This window comes from Dasypus novemcinctus, chromosome 16, assembly GCF_030445035.2.
Source record: "Dasypus novemcinctus isolate mDasNov1 chromosome 16, mDasNov1.1.hap2, whole genome shotgun sequence".
In the NCBI taxonomy this organism is placed as follows: Eukaryota; Metazoa; Chordata; class Mammalia; order Cingulata; family Dasypodidae; genus Dasypus; species Dasypus novemcinctus.
This window is the reverse complement of record NC_080688.1, coordinates 93,604,990-93,628,740: the sequence shown is the minus strand read 5'-3', so window position 1 is coordinate 93,628,740 and position 23,751 is coordinate 93,604,990. Positions and strand designations below refer to the sequence as shown.

The following is a 23,751-nucleotide window of genomic DNA, read 5'->3' as shown; positions in this document are numbered from 1 at the left end:
TAGGAGGTACTGGGGATTGAACTCAGGACCTCGTATGTGGGAGGCAGGTGCTCAACCACGGAGCTCCATCCACTCCCCACGTGTTCTCCTTTTTTTGTTTGTTTGTTTATTTTTTTAGGAAAGGGTTTCAGACTCCAGCAATCCCAGGATTCCCAAGGGACTGCCACTTATTACTACACCGACTCCGCCTCCTTTCCCATGTTCCAGGGGGAGCGAGGGAGGGCGTACGGCCGATGTCGGCAGCCGTCGGTCATGACGACTTTGGGGCTGTTCTCTGCAAACATGCTTCCAGTGGCTGGAACCATTGGTTCTGTCTGCAGAACACACAGGATGCGCCACAGCTCAGAGGCGAGAGCTGTCAGAACCTCCGGCAAGGCCACCCGCAGCTGTGCGCCTGCTCCTGGGCCAGGACGGCTCCGAGCCCCGTGGCTGGCCTGGCTGCCCTCCTGAGTCCAGCTCACCCACGGCCCGGCAGTGCTTCATGTGGTCAGTGCTGTTTGCTCCCTCCTGAGTGCAGCCAGCCTTGCTCGAGCACCCTCCCTGTGCCAAGCTGCCTTCTAGGCTCCAGTCTAACCTAACGGCTTTCTTCAGGGAATTCACAACAGCTTGTTTCTCTCCCCTCGGAGAGGGGGAGGAAAACGTGTCTTGGTCATTTTTGATAGCGCCAAGCATGAGAAAATGATACGACCCAAAATACCAATCTAATATTTGTGGCCACGACGGAAGGCTTGTAGAAACCATTGTCAGCCCTGGGTCGGTGGCCTCCAGCGGGGGCAAAATGCCAAGCAGATGTCTCAGCTGGGTGACTTCCCCCTTTGCAGTTCTGTTTGCCTCTACTTCCTGCATCGCACGTCACCCCTGTGCCGCCTGAGGGTGACACTGCCAGGCGCCTCCTCTTTCGTTTCCTCGGCTGCGCAAGCAAACACCACGCGATGGGTTGCTTAGACAGTGGGGGTTTAGGAGCTCAGTGAGCCGAGCGAACCAGACCAAGCCACCATCAAGTGAGGCTTTCTTCCCAAAGACTCAGGTTCCAGGCCTGCGCCGGCCCTCCCGGCTTCCTCGGGCACGTGGCCATGCACGTGGCGGCCTCGCCTCGCCTCTCCCTTCTCTGCAGGGCTCCGTCGACCTCCAGCTTCTTGCCTCCATGGCTTCCTGGCCATCTGAACGTCTTGGGCTCCTTATAAAGGCCCCAGCAAGAGGATGAAGACGCATCCTGACTGGCCACACCTCAGAAGGTCCTCGCACAAGGGGCCCGCGCCCACTGGGGCGGGTGTAAGAACTTTCTTTTCTGGAGTGCCAAGCTCCAAGGCCTCCACACCTCCCTTTGAGTTTTCATCAGGCAACTCAGAGTGGTTGAGCCCTTCGTAGGATTTTATTCTGCTTCTGCTTATTATTTTATGTAAGAGTTTTATACAAAGATGTATGAGTGGGGGGGGGGGGCGGTAAGGAAGCGATGACTTGGTTGATTGACTGCACCATCCCTGAAGGTGTCGTCGGCATCTGCCAGAATAAGAGTGCTCTGAGGAACAAACTAGTAAGAAGCAACTCAAGGGACCTAAGTTAGCACCTGGAAATCCACTTCTTACTGGTCTGAGCAGTCCTAGGTCTGTTTTTCCAAGCAAGGTGATTTGAACTAGTCTAAGGAAAGCTAATTAGGTCACTATTCTGGGGTCATCCTGTGGCAAAATGGCACAGGCGTGCTGAGCATAGCCCATTCTGTTGACAGAGCTAGATTCTAACCAACCATACTGTGATCTGTCCACAAATGAAATGAACATGAAAATTTTTTTTTTTCTGAGTTGGTTCCCTTGCCTGTTTTGTTCATTGTTTGCTCATTTATTTTTTGCTTGCTGTCTGCTTGGGTTTTTTTAAAAAATTAATTTATTGAAATATATCACCCACACACAAACATACATAAACAATAAATGTATAGTAATAGTTGTGAACTTATAAAACAAACATGTATAACATCATACAGGACTCTCAAAACTCACCCTACCACCAGCACCTTACATTGTTGTTAAACCTTTTTGACTAATGATGAAAGAGCATTGTCAAAATATTACTACTGGGAAACGGACTTTGGCCCAGTGGTTAGGGCGTCCGTCTACCACATGGGAGGTCCGCGGTTCAAACCCCGGGCCTCCTTGACCCGTGTGGAGCTGGCCATGCGCAGTGCTGATGCGCGCAAGGAGTGCCGTGCCACGCAAAGGTGTCCCCCGCGTGGGGGAGCCCCACCCGCAAGGAGTGCGCCCGTGAGGAAAAGCCGCCCAGCGTGAAAAGAAAGTGCAGCCTGCCCAGGAATGGCGCCGCCCACACTTCCCGTGCCGCTGACGACAACAGAAGCGGACAAAGAAACAAGATGCAGCAAATAGACACAGAGAACAGACAAGGGGGTGGGGGAATTAAATAAATAAATAAATCTTTAAAAAAAAAAAAATATTACTACTAACCAAAGTATTTTCCCCCAACCCTCCCTATTATTATTAACTTTATGTCATTTATATATGAACATACATAAACAATTAAGTGTATAGTAAAAGTTATGAACTTACAAAGCAAGCATGCATAACATCATACTGGGGTCCCTTACATCAACCCTACACCAACATCTTGCATTGTCATGAGATGTTCATTATAAATTACAAAAGAATATTGTCAAAATCTTACTACTAATTATAGTCCTTATCTTATATTTGGTGTGTTTTTCCCCCAACACACCTTATTATTATTTTGTAAATACATTTTTTATGACAGAAGTTTTAAACTTATAAAACAATCATGCACATAGGCAGAATTCCCAAGCAACACCCCTCTGTCAACACACCACACTGTGGTGGAACATTTGTTACAGATAAGATAATATCATCTGATTGTTACCATGTCCATAGTATACATTTGGCTCACATTTTCCATATTGCCCCATTATCAACACAGTACATCTTTGGCATAGATGCAAGAATATTATATTATTACTGCTAACCACAGTCCATAGGTCATTCCAGTTGTATTTTCCCCATGCGTTCCCAATACCCTGCAGTAGTGATGTACATTTGCTCTAGCTCACAAAGGACACTCTTGCATCTGTACCATCAACCACAATTTTCATCCTGTGCTATTCAGTTCCTAGATAATTCTCTAGCATTCTGTCAATTGGCATTTACATCCCTAGACCACCATTTTCAGCCACATCCCTAATTACAAACTAGCTACTACTATTTTTACCATCCATTCTACACATTTCCACACTTTTACAGTAAAGATAATTAAAACTTCTACATACATTAAACATCAGTAGTCCATCTCAGTCCTTCTCTTATCTCCATTAAGAATCCACCACCTACCTAGGTCTTGAAGATATTTTCCTACAATTTCTTCTAGAAGTTTTATGGCTCTTGCTTTTATTTTTAGGTTTTTGATCCATTTTAGGTTAATTTTTGGATAAGGTGTGAGATAGAGGTCCTCTTTCCTTCATTTGCCTATAGATATCCAGTTCTTACAGCAACATTTGTTGAATGGACTGTTCTGCCTGAGCTGTGTGGGTTTGACAGGCTAGTCAAAAATCACTTGACCGTACATGTGATGGTCTGCTTCTGAACCATCAGTCTGGTTCCATTGGTCTATGTGTCTGTCTCTATGCCAATACCATGCTGTTTTTACCATTATAGCTTGGTAGTATGATTTAAAATCTGGAGATGAGGGTTTGCTTTTCCTTTTATGATGTTCTGGCTATTCAGGACCCCTTACCCTTCCAAATAAATTTGATAATTGTGTTTTCAATTTTTTTTTAATGCTGGTGGAATTTTTATCAGGGTTGCATTGAATTTGTATATCAATTTGAGTAGAATTGACATCTTAATGATATTTAGTCTTCTAATCCATGAGCATGGAATATTCTTCCAGTTTTTAGGACTTTTTAAAATTTCTTTTAACATTGGGTTGCAGTTTTCTGAAAACAAGTGCTTTACATCGTTTGCTAAGTTTATTCCTGACTACTTGAATTTTATCTGTCATATTTTATTTTCACCACTCTTTTGACACTTCTAGTTAGTTTTAGTGATATAATCTTCATTTCTAGACTCTCTTCCAGACCTCTCTCTCCTGTCTTTTCTTTTCAGGCTCTAGCACACCCTTTAGTATTTCCTGAAAATCTGGGCTCTTGCTTAGAAAGTCTCTCAGTTTCTGTTTATCTGTGAATATTCTAATCTTGTCCACATTTTTGAAAGTCAGTCTTGTGGGATATAAAATTCTTGGCTGGAAGTTTTTCTCTTGTAGTATCTTAAATATATCAGATCACTGTTTTCTTGCCTCCATGGTTTTTGGTGAGAAATCAGCACTTAATCGTATTTGGTATCCCTTATATGTTATGCATTGCTTTTCTCTTGCTGTTCTCAGAATTCTCTCTCTGTCTTTGGCATATGACATTCTGATGAGTATGTGTCTTGGAGTTGGTCTTTTTGTATTTTTCAGATGGGAGTACACTGTGCTTCTTGGACATGGATATCTACGTTCTTCAATAGGGTTGGGAAATTTTCTACCACTGTTTCTTCAAATATTCCTTCTGCCCTTTTCCCTTCTCTTCTCCTTCTGGGACACCCATGACACATATGTTTGCACATCTCTGTCTGTTGTTTAGTTACCTGAGACCTTGTTTAATTTTTTCCATTCTTTTCTTCATCTGTTCTTTTGTATGTTCACTTTCAGAGTCCTTTTTTGCAAGTTCACCAATCCTTTCTTCTGCCTCCTCAAATATGCTATTCTATGATTCCAATGTTTTTAAAATATCATTTATTGCGCCTTTCATTCCCATAAGATCTGCTATTTTTCTATGCATGCTTTCAAATTCTTCTTTGTGCTCATCCAGCGTCTTTTTAATATCCTTAATCTCTTTAACCATCTCATTTAATTTATTAGGGAGATTTGTTTGAACATTTATGATTAGTTGTCTCAACTCCTTTATGTCATCTGGAGGCTTATCTTGTTCCTTTAACTGGGCCATAGCTTCCTGTTTCTTGGTGTGGATTATAATTTTGGTTGGTATCTTGGCATCTGGATTACTATTTATCCGGGTGCAGTTTTTCTTTTTAGATTAGAGCTTCCTGCCCTTTCTCCCTTGCTGGTTGTGCAGTAGGAGCCAAGGATGTAGTTGGTGCTATAAACCGTGGAGGCTCAAGCTGCAGTCATTGCCCCAGGGATGGAGGAAGCTTCTCCCAACTTTCTCCTTTCCCAGAAGTAGGGACAGAGTCACAGTCGTGTGGAATAATCCAAGTGCAGGCCTAAACTGTAGTTGCCCAGAGAGACTGAAGAAGCTTCACGCCCCTTTCTACCCTGCTGGGGCAGGGATGGAGCTGCAGGTGTGGGCGGCGATCTATGCAGTGCATGTCCAAGATGACCACAGCTGCCCAAGTAGACTTTTAATTATTCACTTTGTGCCAGCCAAAGGTACCCTCAGTTACCTGGAGAGACTGGTGCTGAGCTAGCCAGCCTCCTCCCTTCCAGTAGGACTGAAGCCTAGGCTAGGGCTGCAGGCTGATCTGCGTGAAAGAAACTGGTTCCTGCAGACGCGGAGTTTCAGTCAGGCTGGCTGCCCCTCAGGCTGGGGGCAGAGTCAGAATGGCGGCCCCTGGCCTCTTTCTGGTTCTCACCCCAGCTTTTCCCAGGGTGATCTCTTAGCCAGCCAAGTCTCCCAATCAGCTGAAATCGGCAGCCAACCGCCTCCTCCTCCCCTGTTTCTGGGAAAGGGGCCTTCTATTCAAGCCACAGAACAGCTCCTGGGGCGGCTCGTGCCACCAGAGGAGGACAATCACTGGCCTCTGTGGCTTGGCGGGTCATTTCCCCGAGAGGCTGGCGCAGGTCCCCACAGCTTCCTCCCTGCTAGAGGTGGCTCTGGGGCCTAGGCTGGAGCTGCCATCTGACCTGGATGAGAGGAAGCCGGTCCCCCCAGCACTGTGGTTTTCAGTCCGCCCTGCTTCCCCTCGTGCCAGGCGTGGAGTTAAGATGGCGGCTCCCGGCCTCTTTCTGACTTGGACAGGCTCAAGCTTCACTGCAGCCCACTGAATTTCCTCGTCATAGCTGAAATTGGTGCTCAACCGTCTCTTCCTCCCCCGTTTTGGGGAAGTGGAGCTTTCAATTCCAGCTGTGCAACAGCTCCCGAGGCAGCTTGTGCCTCCAGTGGAGGATGGCCCTGGCCTCCGGGGCGTGGAGCCTCTACTTATGAGTCTTTTCTGCAGACAGGCAGTCGTCTTCTACTCCTTCAAGGATGTTGCAGGATGCTCTTCTGGCCTCCTGGAGCCCCCAAACAGGTGCTTCAGCTGCTCCAGAGAGCTCTGGGTGTTTGCTAACCGCCCTGTAGCAAGAGCTGACTCTAGGAGCTCCTTACTCCACTGCCATCTTGCTGTAATTCCCTGCTTGGGTTTTTTTGTTGTTGTTTTTTTGTTCATCTACTTGTTGATTTTGCTCACGGTCTGCTCGTCATCTGCTGGTTGTCTGTCTGTTTTTCTTTAGGAGGCACCAGAACCTGAACCTGGGACCTCCCATTTGGGAGGCAGGCACTCAACTGCTCAAGCCACATCTGCTACCCCAACATGAATTTTTAATGTATTTGTTTACCTAAGGGGGTCACTCTGCTTGGAGCCTAAAAGAGAGAGGGACAGAGACAGAGAGAGAAAGAGAGAAGTCAAGATTAAAAATTTGTGCCAAAAAGAGACATAGACGTCAAGTTTGGGGAACATGAACTGTTGGGACGCCAGGGTGTTAGCTCTGCAGTAGTTCAGGGGTAACTGATCAAGTTTTCTCAAACTGTGCTCATTGGTTCCCTGTCGCAGGTAGTTTTGCCCCTGCCGCGGGACACTGGGCCCTGTCGAGCATTTTTGGTCACAACCGGGAGGGGTGGTGCTCCTGGCAGCTGGTGGGCACTGCCCGGGGATGCCGCTCGACCTCCTGCAGTGCCAGGAGGGCCCCCCAGCTCACAGTGAACTGACCCAAGGTGGCAATGTGCCTAGGCCCAGAAACTCCGCGGGTGTGATTTCTTGAAAGAACAAGGAGGGGATAAAGGGAAATAAATTTGGAAAGCAATGCGTACCAGTATGTTTAAGCTTCGGAGAAGTCCAGCAGTAAAGAAATGTGTTTCAGTGTGTTCAGTCCAGCATTTCCAAAACCCTTTCCCACGGCCCAGCTGACGCACGGCCTCCCACCCACCACCCCCACCCAAGGGCAGCCCGAGCATCCCGCCTGCCTGCACTGTGGCCAGGCCGGTGGGCTCCGAGGGGCGATCTGTGTCATCCGAGGAGGGAGGCGCTGAGACCGGGGAGCTGTGGCCGTGAGTGGAGAGCAGACGCAAGCCCGGCCTGGGCCGGCACGGAACCGCAACTGCCTGGAAGGGCCACAGGGCCGCGCGTTCCTCCCAAGGAGGCCCAAGTGCGGGGAGGCGCAGGTGTGCTTGCTGGGCGCAGCTCCCCCCGGGGTGTCTGTTTCTATGGCGACAGGCGCATCCTGAAGCTTAGCTGGGTGTCTGTATTCTCCGAGGAGCCGTGCACCCAGCGGGCGGCACCCACTGGGCACCCCTGTGGAGAGGGTGCCTCCCTCCCCTGCTTCCTCTCCCAAAGCGGCACCCCTAAGTTCTTTCTACGAACAGGGCACTGCTGTTGAGGAAACAACCGGCCAACGGTCTGCCTCATCACCCCTCGGAAATTGCAGGCAAAATAATGTGTCTGTGCACGTCTGCCCAGGGAAGCCGATGGGGCTCAACTCATAGAGCTTCCGCCTACCATATGGGAGGACCTGGGTTTGAGCCTGGGGCCTCCCGGTGAAAAAGAAGAGAAAGTCCTCCCGGGCGGCAAGCCGGTTGCAAGGTGAGCCAGTGCTGCACGTGTGCTTGTATGAGTGCCCGCATGGTGAGTCAGTGCCCTGTGCAAGTGAGTCACGCAGCAAGATGATGATGCATCAGAAGAGAGACAAGGGGAGAGTCAAGGTGAAGCTCAGTAGACCAGGAACTGAGGTGGTGCAATTGTCAGGGAAACTATCTCCACATCAGAGGTCTCCAGGATCAAATCCTGGTGAATCCTAGAAAAGAGAAAATGAGAAGACAACACAGACAGCAAAAACAGCAGGGTGGGAGGAGGGGAAGGAGGGGAATAAAGGGAGGGATTCTCAAAGCCCCCCAATTTTGAGAGCAGCCTGTCTTAGGGATCTCCTGCTTCTTTTTTTTTTAATTTATTTTTAAAAGATACATAGATCACACAAAATGGTACATTAAAAAATATAGGTGGTTCCCATATGCCCCACTCCCCACACCCTCCACTTTTCCCACATCAACTTCTTTCATCAGTGTGGTACATTCATTGCAATTGATGAATATGTTTTGGAGCACTGCTATACAGCATGGATTATAGTTTACATTACAGTTTACACTCTCTCCCAGTCCATTGAGTGGGTTATGGCAGGCTATATAATGTCCTGCATCTGTCTCTGCAATACCATTCAGGACAACTCCCAGTCCCAAAATGCCCCCATAGTACACCTCCTTTTACCTTTCCCTGCCTTCAGTAAATCCCATGGCCACTGTCTCCACATCAATGATATAATTTCTTTCATTGCTAGAGTCACAATAATTGCTAGAGTCACAATAATTCTATAGAATACCAGTAAGTCCACTCTCGTCCATATTTTATTCCCCAATCCTGAGGACCCTGGGATGGTGATGCCAACTCCACCTCTCAAGAGGGGGCTTCAGTCCCACGTGGCTGGTGGATGGGACTCTAATGCCCACAGCTATAGACTCTCTCCATTCCTTGGTGTCATGGTTATCCATCCTCTCCTTCCTGTCCACTGACCTGAGTAAGTCCAACAAACTGGAAAGTAGGTGCTCCAACTCTGCTGAGGCTCAGGGCCCAGCTGGCATATGGACAGCCCAGAGATTCAAATCTCCTGGGCATACACCAACTCCAGCACCAACCACTGGTTCAATAAAAGGGACAGAAGAGGCATGTGTAGAGAAGTCACATCTGAGTTCAACTCCACCACACTCAGGAGCACAAATTACAAAGTAGAGCCCACTGGCAAGGCACCAAACTCTGGAGCCAACTGCCAAGGCTGTAGGACTTGGGTGTCTCTGTAGCCCTCAGGAGCACCACTACCTAGGGTTGTATCTACTTTGGCTGTCTCTGAGATCTTGCTGAGACATGCATAAGTACGACCCCACTAATCACCTCCTGATTCATTTTTGAAGCCTCCTCTTAGTCACATAAACTCACTTGTCTTAACCATTTCCCCCTTTTATTCAAGGTCTTTTTCTAGTTGCATCACCAGCCAGTTCTTGTTAGTAATCCCTCAGCGCCAGGGAGGTTCATCCCCAGGAGTCATGTCCCACGGTGGAGGGAAGGTAATGCATTTATATGCTGAGTTTGGCTTTGAGATTGGCCACATTTGAGCAACATGGAGGCTCTCAGGAGGTAACCCTTAGGCACCCTGCAGCACTAGGCCAAATTGAAATTTCAAGCACAACAGGCTCATAAGCATAGTCATCAGTATCAAGGGCCCATCATTGGACCATTCTTCTTCACTGGTCATTGCCCTTGCACTTGGGGGATTGTTGCTGTTCCATTGGGGAATGTGGAAGAGCTCCCCAGGACAACACAACATTCCCTCAGTTGTCATGTGTAATTCTACCTACTATGATAATATCTAACAAACATCCGAACATATCTATATATTCTATATGCTTGCCCAGGTGAACTCCATCCCACCCATGCATCCCCCATCAATGACACTCTACACCAGTGCTCCTTCCCTGCCATAGTTGAACCCCTCTGTGATCCAAAACTTCTTCAAAAATAAAGCCTAATATATTGTCAAATTCAATTAATAGGAAAATGAAATAGTAATGACAGGTTTAAACATTAGAAATAAAATGCATAATAATTTAGAAAAACTGAAATAAAGTAAAAAAATTGGGGTATTAAAAAATTAAAAATAATATAAATTTTTTTTGACATTTTGCCTTTCATCACTGTCATAGGTGCTGTCCTGTATGTACAGTGGCAAGGCAATTCATTTCTTCCTCAGTGTCTTACATCTCTTTTTTTTTTCATTATGTCTTCAAAGTTGCTTTAGGTCACAGTAAAGTCACATTCAGAATATAGGGAACTTCCATATAACCAACATACACCCCCTTCCTCCCTTCCCCAACAATCATCTTTTTACATGTGGATGTTATATTTTCTATAACTGATATACAAATATTGAAACATAGCTACTAACCATGGTCAGTAGTTTTCATTATGGTTTACATTTTAGCCAGTACACTTTTATAAGTTTTTGGTGAAATTTAACATGGCCTGTATCCATCACTGTATAATTATGCAGAACATTTCCATTGCCCCCCAGTTACACCCTCTTCCATCTATTCTATTCCTCTCTCCCCCTCCCCTTGGGGCCCACAGTGACAACCAAGTTCACTGCTTGAAGGACAAGATTCATAGATATTTGCAACAATGCTGAAGGCTTGATACACTCATCTGTCCTCCCCCATTGGGAGCCACCCATGCCCTTGAGAGACACCCTACCCTCTGTTTGAGAACATTGGGCCTCCCAGGATGGGAGTACCACACCTTCCCACTCATTGTATGAGTCTCCACCCACTGTTATAACACACTGTGACAAGATGAACACTCACACACTCCCTAGAAGCCTACCCCAGGTGCACCCTGTGTCAAATTCCCCCCATCCAACACCCCAAACCACAAATTCTTCCTTATGATATTGTCTAAAGAGTTTTCTCAACATTATAGTTTCAACCATGTACCCGTCAATCCCCTGTGTTCACCTGCTCTCCCCCAACCCTCCCCCCAATTCCATGGACCATCCAACCCATCCTCCCAAGCACAGCCCCCATCAAGCCTGCACAGCCCTACCCAATAGTATCCCTATACCCCTATCACATCCCTTCACTGCACAACTACTTACCTCCACCTTGTCATAGATTTCACCCATGTGGACGGTGGCTCACACTTTCCTCTCCTCCCCTATTTCCTGTAAGCCTATCTTCCAGACTCTAGCTCGATTTGCTTAATTCATATCAGAGAGGTCATGTAGTATTTGTCCTTTAATGCCTAGCTTGCTTCACTCAACATAAGGTACTCAAGATTGATCCATGTTATCCCATGTGTTAGTACTGTATTCCTTCTTACAGCTGAATAGTATTCCATTGTATGTATATACCACATTTTGTTGATCCATTCTTCTGTTGATGGACATTTGGATTGATTCCAACTTTTGGCATTTTGAATAATGCTGCTATGAACATTGGTGGCATGAACAGAAAATATCTGTTCATGTCCTTGTTTTCAGTTCTTCTGGGTATATACCCAGCAGTGGAATTGCTGGGTCATATGGCAGATCTATAGTTAGTTTTTGGAGGAACCATTAAACTGTTCTCCACAATGGCTGGACCACTCTACATTCCCAAGATCAATGGATGAGGGTTCCCATTCCTCCACATCCTCTCCAACACTTGTAGTTCTTTTTTGTTTAATAGCCACCAGTCTAATTGGTGTAAGATGGTATCTCATTGTAATTTTCATTTGCGTTTCCCTAATAGCTAATGATGTTGAGCATCTTTTCATGTGCTTTTTGGCCACTTGTATTTCTTCTTTCGACAAGTGTCTGTTCAAATCACTTGCCCTGCTTGTTGTGGTAAATGGGCTGTTTGTCTTTTCATTTTCAAGATACAGGATTTCTTTATATATGCTGGATATTAGGTCCCTATCAGATATATGGTTACCAAATATATTCTCCCATTGGGTAGGCTGTCTTTTCATTTTTTTGACAAACGCCTTTGAGGTGCAGAAGGCTTTAATTTTGAGGAGGTCCTGTTTATCTATTTTTTTTCTTTTGCACTTGTGCTTTGGTTGTGAAGTTCTTGAAGCCATTTCCTATTAGAAGGTCCTGTAGATGCTTCCCTACATTGTCTTCCAAGGTCTTTATGGTCTTGCCTCTTATGTTTAGGTTTTTGATTCTTAGGGATCTTCTAAAGATCTCAGGTGTCACCCAAAGCTTTGACATCTAATGAATAATCCAGAATCCCTGAGAGTGGAGCTAGTCCTCACACACTGGAAGTGGGGTTTGAGGTGCCAAGTGAAGCTCAAATCGTGCAGTTTTGAGCCTGTGGGGCTAAGGGCCGTTCTGAGGCTTCCAGCCTTTTCCTGCTCCTCATCTCCCCGTCTTCCACCTTCCCTCGAAGCTTCTTCAGGGACACTTTCCCGCGCCTTGCCAGGGTTCCCAACCCTGTTCTCTGACAGGATAAGTCTTTCTTTGCAGCTCAATATAGTTATTTGTAGACTCGTCCCTCACTGGACTGAAAAACCCACCACAGCCTCAGCGCGAAGCTTCCGAGTGACCAGGTTTACTCTCTTTCTGTTGGAAGTGTGGTCTCTCTCTTTCTTTTTTTTTAAAGATTTATTTTTTATTTATTTCTCTCCCCTCCCCCCCCAGTTGTCTGCTCTCTGTGTCCATTCGCTGTGTGTTCTTCTTCGTCCGCTTGCATTCTTGTCAGTGGCACCTGGAATCTGTCTCTTTTTGTTGCGTCATCTTGTTGTGTCAGCTCTCCGTGTGTGTGGCACCGTTCCTGGGCAGGCTGCACTTTCTTTCGCACTGGGCGGCTCTCCTTATGGGGAGCACTACTTGCACGTGGGGCTCTCCTACATGGGGGACACCCCTGCATGACACAGCACTCCATGCACACATCAGCACTGCGCGTGGGCCAGCTCATCACACAGGTCAGGAGGTCCTGGGCTTGAACTCTGGACCTCCCATGTGGTAGGTGGATGCCCTATCCATTGAGCCAAATCCGCTTCCGTGAAGTGTAGTCTCTTAGACTCAAACGTGCTGCCTTCCTCATGATTTGTTCCGTCTTCATCCATAGCCGGTGTTCTCGAAGGGCGCACTTGCTCATCACACTGTGAAGCCGCCTGAGACCACGCCCACCCCGACACATTCACTGTCCCAAGTCTGGATTCGGTGAGTGAGCCAGGTCCTCCCCCAAAAGAGCTCAGGCTGGCACAGTCTGCTTCCCTTGGCTTGGATACATGCATACAACATGTTTCAGGAGAATAGAGAGTAATTTAAATTCCATAGTAATCAATTCCTGAAAAACGAAATACACTTGGGGCTCATCTTGACTTTGTCATGTGGTCATGCACCGTGTCTTATGGATCAGTGGGATGGAAAGCAGAGCCCAAGAGGTGCCGTTTTGGTAACCGGTTTCTACAAAGAGCTGTTGGTCAACTATTACACAACATTCAACTTTGTGTCCAGATTTTGTTGTGAAATATCATTCAGCCTCAAAGTACAAATGTACAGCAGAAGCGTGCTAACATTCTTATTTAATTTGCAAGAAACAAGTTTTTAGTAAATGAACCTAAGTGCATTTGGAAAGCAATCAGGCATCCAACCGAGAGAGGGGTCCATGGACATGGGGTACTCTTGGGGGCATATGTGGGAACCACTAAATAATGAAAATGCACCTGGTCAGCGCCCGGAGCACAGGTGCGGCTGTTACCTAACGAGGTAGGCCAAGGCTGCCGTGTGTGCTTTGGAGCGCCCTCTTTACCACTGCCTGCCCCTCCTGCTGTCTTTTACTACCTACACTGCCATTTTCCTCCTTGATCCCTCCACGTTTTCCTGCTTTCCCTTTCTCTCCCATTTCTACTCCAGAACCTATTTCCCATTCCATCCTTCATCTCCTCTTCTCACGGACTTCCCTTGGAAGCCCCCCACCACACCTGAACCCAGGCACAGGTTTGTGCCTCTCTCAGGAAGGTGGTCTTTATCTCGTTCTAAAATTTTATGTTGAGTCTATGGGCTAAGAACCTCTGGAACTGGCAAGAGCACAGGTTTCATGGCACAGCCTTATGTAACAGGAAACTAAACCCTGCTTATGTTGACCTCAAGTGCCCTGACTTTACAATCTGCCCACCTAGAGCTCAGCAGGAAGCAGGAAACGCTCCCGAGCCCAGGTTCTCGCATGAGACGCCTCGGGCCAACACAAGTCCTTTTGTAACTTATATAATTTTCAGAGAATGAGAGATCCAAGTTCCATATTAGACTTTAGGTAATAATTAAACAATAACACCATCTATGGGCACAGAATATAGTAACTAATAAAATAGGCAATTAATATTGTGCCTCCTCAGTTCATATTAGCTATATATATTCTCAAGTCTCAAAGAAAAGACATTATTTCAAAGAAATTTGAAAAATATTTTTAAAATTGGCATCTTACAGTTACTACCTAAGAAATAAAATAATAATTGGCATGTTTTTCCAACAAAAAGAAAAAAAAACTTCTTACAATGTTACCATGTATGAAAGTGATAATTATACGCATAATTTTCTATACAGGGCTTTCAGAAAGAATCCATTTTTGGATTTCTATTCATGTTGCTCTTAAAGAAAGAGCGGCTTTCCTTCACTGAAATAGACGGGCAAACATCCTTCTGAGTATGGTCCTTCAGTATGGTCCCAGTGCCTCACAAGTGTTAGGAGTTGCCTTAGGAAGTTCTTCCCACTCCTGGCAGGGAATTTGAAAGACGGACGGTCTAGGAATTATTAAGACGGCTGAGATAATGTGCCAGTTACTTAACATTGATAACACATTTCAGGGAAGTGGATGTGGCTCAAGCAACTGGGCTCCCGTCTACTATATAGGAGGTCCAGGGTTCGATGCCCAGGGCCTCCTGGTGAAGGTGAGCTGGCCTATGTGGCGAGCTGGCCCACGCAGAGTGCGGCCCCACGCAGGAGTGCTGCCCCACACGGAGTGCGGGCCCACGTGGAGTACTGCCCCACACAGGAGTGCCGTTCCACACAGGAGTGCTGGCCCATGCGGAGAGCTGGTGCAGCAAGATGATGCAACAAAAAGAGACACAGAGGAGAGACAATAAGAGACGCAGCAGACCAGGGAGCTGAAGTGGCACAAGAGAATGATCGCCTCTCTCCACTCTGAAAGGTCCCAGGATCAGTTCCCAGAGCTGCCTAATGAGAATACAAGCAGACACAGAAGAACACACAGTGAATGGACACAGAGAGCAGACAGTGGAGGGAGGGGGGAGAAATAAATCAATAAATCTTTTTAGGAAAAAAACACATTTCAAAAGCAAAACTCTAAACCCGGTGCAGACTTTTCAGGGACATGCTTTCACTCATTTGGTCCCGGTTGCTTTCCTCTAGTGTTCTCCGGAAAGGCTCCAAGCCTCTCCTGTCCATGGACCCATGTGTAGCCACAAAGCCCATGACTGCCCCTGATGGCCCTGGGAAGAGCCTTGCCCACACCCTGGGCCCCCCACCCACCTGCCCCAGCGCTCCTCGGCCCATCTCTCCCGGGCGCCCCCTCTCCCTTCCACCCATGCCTTTCATTGCCTTTCCTAGATTTTGGAAGCTAGGAAATACGCTGTAGTCATTCTCACCTTGAAAGCAAAACCACACCCCCTGCTGACCCCAGGTGCCCGCCTCTCTGTTGTCTGCACCCCCCACTCTCCATCCGGCCCCCTGCTCCCGGTCCGGGGGCCCCTCTCAGTATTGCCACCCCTGGGATGCTTGCTGTGGCCCTGGGTCCCTCCCACCCCATTTCTTGGCCAGCCTTCCCTGAACATTTCCCTGAGAGCCCCCTGGCACTCTGCCTCCTCCAGAGCCCCGTCCCCACCCCTTCCCGCCATTGCCCCCCCTTAACCCCACTAGGGCTGCTCTGGCCGAGGCCACCCAGGCTCCCAGCCCACCCAGAGCCAATTTTCTGGACTCTTCCTGGATCTCTCAGAAGGATTTGAATCCTGGACACTCCTTGTCCCTCTCTTCCTTTTTTAATTGCTAATTTTATCAGACCTTATAACATATGCCTTCATACCCAGGGCCAGTGCCCAGAAACCCCACTTACCCCTCCTCCCAAGTGGCACCTGCTTTCCTGACAAAAAGCATCTCCTTGCCTTGTCTTCAATAAATGAATAAAATAGTGCTTAGCTGGCATTGCTTTTTTTTATTTTTTAAGATTTACTGCCCCCCCCCAAATTGTTAGGGTTTGCCAGTTGATCTCCATGTCTGTTCGTTGTGTACTCATCTTCTTTTTAGGAGGCACCTGGAACCAAACCTGGGACCTCCCATGTGGGTGGGCTTGAGCCACCTCTGTTCCCGTTTGTTGTGACTCTCGTTGTGTTTCCTCATTGTGTCTCTTCATTGCCTCATCTATCGTGTCAGCTCAGCACACCAGCCCATTGTCTTGCTCGTCTTCTCTAGGAGGTACCAGGAACTGAACCCAGGACCTCCCACGTAGTAGGCAGGTGCCCAGCTGCTTGTGCCACATTGGCTTCCCTGGACAGCATTTGAACTTCTTAAGAAAGTTCCAACAGAGTCTTCTATGTCTTGGTCTTTGCCTCAATTCTGTGCTTGCGAGCTTCATTAATGCTCATGTATGTAGCTATAGTCCATTTATTTTCACTTGTGTAGTATTTTATTGCATGACTTCCAAAATTTGTTTATTCAGTCTATTGATGTCCATTCGGGTGTGTCTGTTTTGTTTGTTTTGTAATTTAAAGAAAACAGCACTGCTATAAGTATTTTTGTTCATTCTTCTGCCATCAGTTTTTAAATACAGCGTGAAAAATATTTTTATTTTTATCTTATTTCATTCTGTGCTTTTAATTTGTCTCACATCATTTATTTTCCTCTACTTTCTTGCCCCTTTTGGACTGATTTTTTTTCTCCTACTCCCCCCACCCCCTTTTTCTAGTTATGTCCTCTATTCTTTTATTTTTATTTTTATTTTGAAGTGGTATCTTGTGTTCTTTATTTTTTTTTTATTGACTTTGTAATAATATTACATTAAAAATATATATGTGAGGTCCCATTCAACCCCACCCCCCATCCCCCCTCTCCCCCCCCCAACAACACTCGTTCCCATCATCATGACACATCCATTGGATTTGGTAAGTACATCTTTGGGCACCTCTGCACCTCATAGACAATGGTTCACATCATGGCCCATACTCTCCTCCATTCCATCCAGTGGGCCCTGTGAGGATTTACAATGTCCGGTGATTACCTCTGAAGCACCATCCAGGGCAGCTCCATGTCCCAAAGACGCCTCCACCTCTCATCTCTTCCTGCCTTTCCCCATACCCATCGTCCACCATGTCCACTTTTCCCAATCCAATGCCACCTCTTCTATGTGGACATTGGATTGGTTGTGTCCATTGCACCTCTATGTCAAGAGGAGGCTCAGATTCCACATGGATGCTGGATGCAATCCTCCCACTTTCAGTTGTAATCACTCTAGGCTCCATGGTGTGGTGGTTGTCCTTCTTCAACTCCATCTTAGCTGAGTGTGGTAAGTCCAATAGATCAGATTGTAGGTGCTGGAGTCTGTTGAGGCTCAGGACCTGGCTATCACATTGTCAGTCCAGAGATTCAAATCCCCTAAATATATCTTAAACCCCAACATTAACTGCACCTCCAGCACATTAGCATGAAAGTCTTATGAAGGGAGATCCCATCTGAGTCCAGATTCATCACACATAAACACCATTTCCAAAGAGGGGCCATCTGCCCTGGTAGTTAACCCCATCGGCCATGACCATAACTCCCATGGGTCTCTTTAGCCCTCAAAGGAACCAATATCTGGGGGTTGTATCTGCTTTATCTGTCTCTCTGACTCTGCTCAGTTGTGCATGAGGGCAATCCTTCTGCCAGCCTCCAGACTCTTTTTTAGAAACTCGTAGCCATATAAACTCATTTCTCCTTTCCATTTCCCCCTTACTTTAGGTCAAACAGCATTTTAAAGTCATGGTATTTTATGTAGACGTGGATATTCTGCTGATCCGCATTGAACCTTCCGTATAAGGTCATTTTCCAGTTGCATCATCAGTTGGTAGTTGATAGTGGTCCCTCGTTGCCAGGGAGGCTCATCCCCGGGTGTCATGTCCCACGCTGGGGGGAAGGCATTGCATTTACATGCTGAGTTTGGCTTCGAGACTGGCCACATTTGAGTAACATGAAGGCTGACAGGAGGAAATTCCCAGGCACAATGTTGCTCTAGGCCTTGTTCTTATTTTAGGTTTATCAGCTCACAAGCATTGTCCTCTATTCTTTTAAAGGGCACTCTAGAAATTTCAATGTGACACTGAAAATCTAATGTTGATCAGCATCTTTACCCTTTTCCAAATTTATACACTGTTATTTTCTGTATTTTAATTCTACTTTTTAAACTGCAAAGACTTTATTCTATTATTGTATTCAGTCTATTTTGCTCATATTTGCCCTTTTTTTGTTGTCTCCCTGGTTCTGATATCACTGCCCTTCAGCTGGGATTTCTTTCCTTCTGCACGACATATGCACTGGACACTTGCTTTCAGTAGGATGTCTAGGTGGCATGCACTCTCATTTTATTTAGATGAGAGTGTATTTTGCTATTATTCTTAAAAGATATTTGCATGGAGTAGAGTATTCTAGGTTGACAAGTAAATTCTTTCTTTCCACTTTTTTGCTTGGCTTTTGTTGTGGGTGATGAAAAGCCAGCTATCAGTCTGCCTCTTTTATGGAGGTCATCCACCTTCTTCTCTGGATGTTTTTAACGACCTTCTCTTAGCCTTTGGTATCAGCCAGATCCATTCTGGTGTGTTAGGTCTAGATTATATTCATTTATACTTTCAGGAATTCATTACACCTCTTGAATTTGTGGATTGTGTTTTTCATAGGTTCAAGAAAATTCTCAGGAATTATTTTTACACATTTTGCCATAGCCGTGTTCTTTCTCTTTTTATACAATCCCAACCATATATGTGATGGGCCCTGTTATTTTATTTTCCATGCATCTTAATTTTTCTTTCATATTTTGTCTCTTTTTCTCTCTGCATTCTGGATAATTATTTATATTTATTTTCCAGTTTACTAATTTTATCTTCTGCTGTGTCTTCAGTTAAATCCATCCATTATTTGATAATTCAATTATTATTTAATTTTATTTTTTGTAATTTGGTTCACTTCAAATCTGCTTGGTCAATTTTTTCAACTTTTTTATTATAATATTATCAAACATACAAAAAATTGGAGTAGTATATGGAACTTCTGTATTCTAAATACCTAAATTCAATAATTTTTCATATTTTTCCATATTTGCTTTGTCATTTTTCTTATTGATTTTTTCTCAACTTTTTGAAATAAGCTGCAGACATCACATTTTACCCCTTAACACATCAGTCTGAATCTCCTAAGAATTGCTTTCTTACATATCCATATCACCATTATTATATCTGACAAGTACCAATAATCTCCTAGTATTTTCTAATACCAAGTTCATATTCACATTTTCCCAGTTGTGCCTAAAATATCTTATTTTCCAAACCAGGATTCAATAAGGATTCATGTGTTAAATTTAGTCATGCCTCTTTATTTTATTTTTAACAGCTTTATTGACATACAATAAGCTACACATATTAAAGGGTAAAGTTTTATGAGTTTTGACATATGTACACAGATATGAAGCCAATGCCATAATCAAGTGTGCACCCTTCTGTTACCCCCAAAGTCTCCTTGTGCCTCATTGTGCTCTCCCTGTTTTCCTCCACTCCATGCTTCTCCGGCCCCAGGCAACCACTGATCTTCCTATCACTAGAGATTAGTTTGCATTTTCTAGAATTTTTTATGAATACAATCATACAGGAGCTACTCTTTTCTTCTAATTCCCTTCACTCAGGATAATACTTTTGGGATTCATCCAAGTTGTTGCGTGAATCAAAGGCTCATACCTTTTCACTGCTGATAATGTTGCACTATATGGATACACCACCATTTGTCTATCTCCCAATCCACCGAAGGATGCTTGGAAGGATTGCTGGTTTTGACTCTTAAAACAGGGCCCAGATGAGGCAGAGGTGAGCAAGGTGCCTCCTTCAGCAAGTCAAGGAGCACTCACTCTCAGGGGTGTGCAAATGCCTCTCTTGCCTCACCCTAGTATCAGCGTGATTACAAACAAAACTGTTACCAACATTTGCTTACAGGTCTTTACGTAGACATATGCTGTTATTTTTCTTGGATAAAAACCTCAGAATGGAATGGCAGTGCCATTTGGTAGGTATATGCTTAATTGTTAAAGATACAGTTAAATTGTTTTCTAAAGTGGTTGTACCATTTTGGTTTCTACCAGCGATGTATGACAGTTCCCCTTGCTCCATATTCTCAACAACACTTGCTATGGTCAGCCTTTTGAATTTTACCCATTCTAGTGGGTATGTAGTGGTGTTTCACTGTGGTTTTAATTTGCATTTCTATAATAACTAATGATGTTGAGCATCTTTTCATCTGCTTATTTGCCATCCACATAATTTTGCTGTCGTGTCCAAATATTTTGCCCATTTTTTTATTGGAATGTTTGTCTTATTTTTATTGAGGGGTAAGAGTTTTTTTAGATACAAGCTCTTTGTCAAATATATGTTTTGCGAGTATTTTTTTCCTAGTGTGTGGCTTGCCTTCTGGTTTCTATAACAGTGGCTTTAAAAAAAACTTTATTTAGAAATATTTTCAAACTTACAGGACAGTTACAAAAAGAATACAATCTTCTTACATTGACTGCAACATACACTTACCCCCCCAATACCCAGATCCACCAATTTTAACTCTGTGCCACATTTGCCTTATTATCCTCCCTCCCTCCCTTTCTCTCTCTCCCTTTCATCATCTTGGTCTAAAAATCCCTTTTCTGAGCACTTGAGTGTGGGCTGAATACATCCTGCTCCTTGAGCACTTAATACTCCCATGTACATTTCCAGGCAAAGATTTTCGCGTATGTATCCACCTTAAGGGCAGTTATCAAGTTCAAGATCTTTAACATTGACATAAAGCTTATGTCCATTTTTTCATATGTCACAATAATGCCCCTTTGAGCCTTTTCTCCTCCCTTGATAGATTTCATCCAGGATCACGCATTACATTTAATTGTCATTGTCTCTTCAGTTACTCTTTCTTTTTTTTAAATGATGGGATGATATATATAATACACACTTTCCCATCTTAACCACTCCCAAGCATACCATTCAATCAGATCAATCCCATTTACAATATTGCACTCCACTATCCAAACAATCCCATCTCCCCAAACAAAAACCCTATCCCCACTGTGCATTCACCGGTTCCTCATGCCCCCTGGCCCTGACAACTGCACTCGAACTTCTGTCTCTGTGAGCTTGCCTATTCTCTGATGCTTTCTTTGTAGTTTAAATTTAATATCCTAAATCTGTAAGAGTATCCTTTGCTTTGACACTAACTTCACTTCAGTAGTGTACACACACTGTTCCTGTACCCCTCCGACAGCCTCATTCATGCAGCTCTTGTCATGAATTACAGGCATGTGCATTGTGTCGGAAACCGGTGTTTTATCACTACAGCACATGCATTTGCCTTTTAGATCCGTAGGAATTAAAAAGTGGAGTTACAAGCCAAAAACGCAATAGTAGTGGCATTTATATTTACCAGTGCGTTACCCTCACCAGAGATATTTGTTTCCTTATGCAGTTTCCCAGGAGACCCCGTGGGGTTAGGTAACTTACTTGCTAACTTGTCCAGAGAAAGGACATGCAGGGCCTTCTCCAGAGCTCTTGCCCTCTGCAGCCTGGCGCTTCTTCCACACCGTCTTTACCAACACCAGCTCCAGCCCCGTTGTCCTGTGCCCTCCGGCTCTCTGGAGTCCCTGACTATAGTTTCTCTTTATTCACCTGCAGCTGAGGCAGCTGCAATGCTATTGGCTGCTGTAGAATGTTGGAGAAAGTCTGCAGCAGACCAGCTCCTCCCCTGTGGCGCATTCTTCCTGGATCAGCGACTTGGCCTTCTGTTTGCATTTTGATTCTAAGGGCGTTGTGCTGGTGGGGGAGGAGACTGTGCTGGCTCATAAAACAACCGCGGAGCATGTGACTCCTGTGATGCTGCAGTCGCCGACCACCACCTCCTGGGGAGAAGAGGAGCAAAGAAGGGACAGTTAAATTGTCCGATGTGACTGAGCCACACAGACGTCTTCCCGAACTCTGCAGACATTCTTCCCCTTTCTTGAAATGAATGTAGGGTTATGTTGTTTCATCGCTCTCAATAAATCTTTTTTTTTTTAGATTTATTTTTTTATTTACTTCTCTCCCCTTCCCTCCCCCCTCAAGTTGTCTGCTCTCTGTGTCCATTTGCTGTGTGTTCTTCTGTGACCGCTTCTATCCTTATCAGTGGCACCAGGAGTCTGTGTTTCTTTTTGTTGTGTCAGCTCTCCATGCGTGCGGCGCCATTCCTGGGCAGGCTGAACTTTCTTTCGCGCTGGGCGGCTCTCCTTACGGGGCGCACTCCTTGCGCGTGGGGCTTCCCTACGTGGGGGACACCCCTGCGTGGCACGGCACTCCTTGCGCGCATCAGCACTGTGCATGGGCCAGCTTCACACGGGTCAAGGAGGCCTGGGGTTTGAACTGTGGACCTCCCATGTGGTAGGCGGATGCCCTAACGACTGGGCCAAGTCTGCTTCCCTCAATAAATCTTTTGAATTTCTCTTTCTAGAAAGCACCCCGGGGCTCTGTGCAGCATGCCCTTGACATACAATGCCCATGTTCTGAAAGCGCATCTCTGCGTGCATTTCCACAGCATCAATAAACGCACCCCCTGTGCTCTAATAATAGTTGGTGGGAGTGTGATACTACCCTGAGCAATCTTCCAGACCTGCTAACCTTCAGCCTTGCCCAACAGCTTGCACTCATTCTTCCAGAAAATTAGAGAAGCTGTTTTCATTCTGTGCTGAGTCATTTTTCTCCTGGGTAGGTAAAACGCAGAAACCTTAATTGTGTCTCATATTTGGAGGCAAGAAACCCTCGTCTGTTTCATTTCTCCTAAAAGTGAGGTGTTTCACGGAAGCCGAGCCGTTCTGCCCCTGGAATGGCCTGGAACAGCCCCCCAGCTGCACCTGCTGCCTTGCGGGGAGCGGGGGTGGACGGCCAGCGCCCCCTGCTGGCCCTGCGCGTGCCCGCGCGTACCTACCTGGCAGGAAACAAGGGCTGGGCCGCCTTGCAGCTGTGCGGGCTGCTCCTCGGTCCCTGACAGATGCTGACGGAGCTTTCATGTCACAGTGTGGAGGTGCCAGGCTGCGTGCCTGGGGAGGGCCCCGCACCTCTCCGGGCCTCGGGCTGCGCTATGAGAAGCGGGGGCCAGCTGCCCTCGGGGGTCCCCTGTAATGCTCCCACCTGCCGTGGCATCCAGCCCCGGCACCCCAAAGCGAGTCTTCTAGGAAGAATCGACAGGATAATGGTTGAAAGACCCGGCCCGGAGCGCGCACCCAGGGTCCAGGCTGTGGCTGTGGGCCTGTGGGTCAGGGTGCGAGGGCCACGTGGCGCAGTAGAAATGACATAGCCGAGGACGGCTGGTGGCGCCGGCTCGGGCGTCGTTCCTGCAGGTGGCTGACACCTTGTTGGAAACTGAGGCAGAGTGGTCTTGCAAAGAGAGACGTGCTGTTTCCATGGCTACGCTTTTAACCTAGGAATGCAGCACTTAAGCCTTTCGAGTCAACAGGATGGAGCTGTCTGGGGCACGGAGAAATACGAGCAAACACCCTTTGCAGTTTGAAAGGAATACTGAATCTTTGTACTCTGAGGTAAGTAATTTATGAGTCTTGTTAATGTGTAGTTACACTGCTTGTATCTCGATAGTTTGAGTACATATAATGCCACATGTAGAAAATAAAGTTGTCTGAGGAGTCAT

The 23,751-nt window shown here is 46.0% G+C and overlaps 1 long non-coding RNA gene across 1 annotated transcript; it reads right to left on the bottom strand.

Annotated features, from left to right (window-relative positions):
* Positions 1-1,858: 1,858 nt before the first annotated feature.
* On the bottom strand, positions 1,859-22,026 carry LOC131273720 (uncharacterized). The gene is made up of 3 exons (XR_009180996.2): positions 21,582-22,026; positions 7,082-8,061; positions 1,859-6,634 (listed from the first exon to the last, which is right to left on the bottom strand). It is a non-coding gene; the product is annotated as an uncharacterized lncRNA (long non-coding RNA).
* Positions 22,027-23,751: the final 1,725 nt, after the last annotated feature.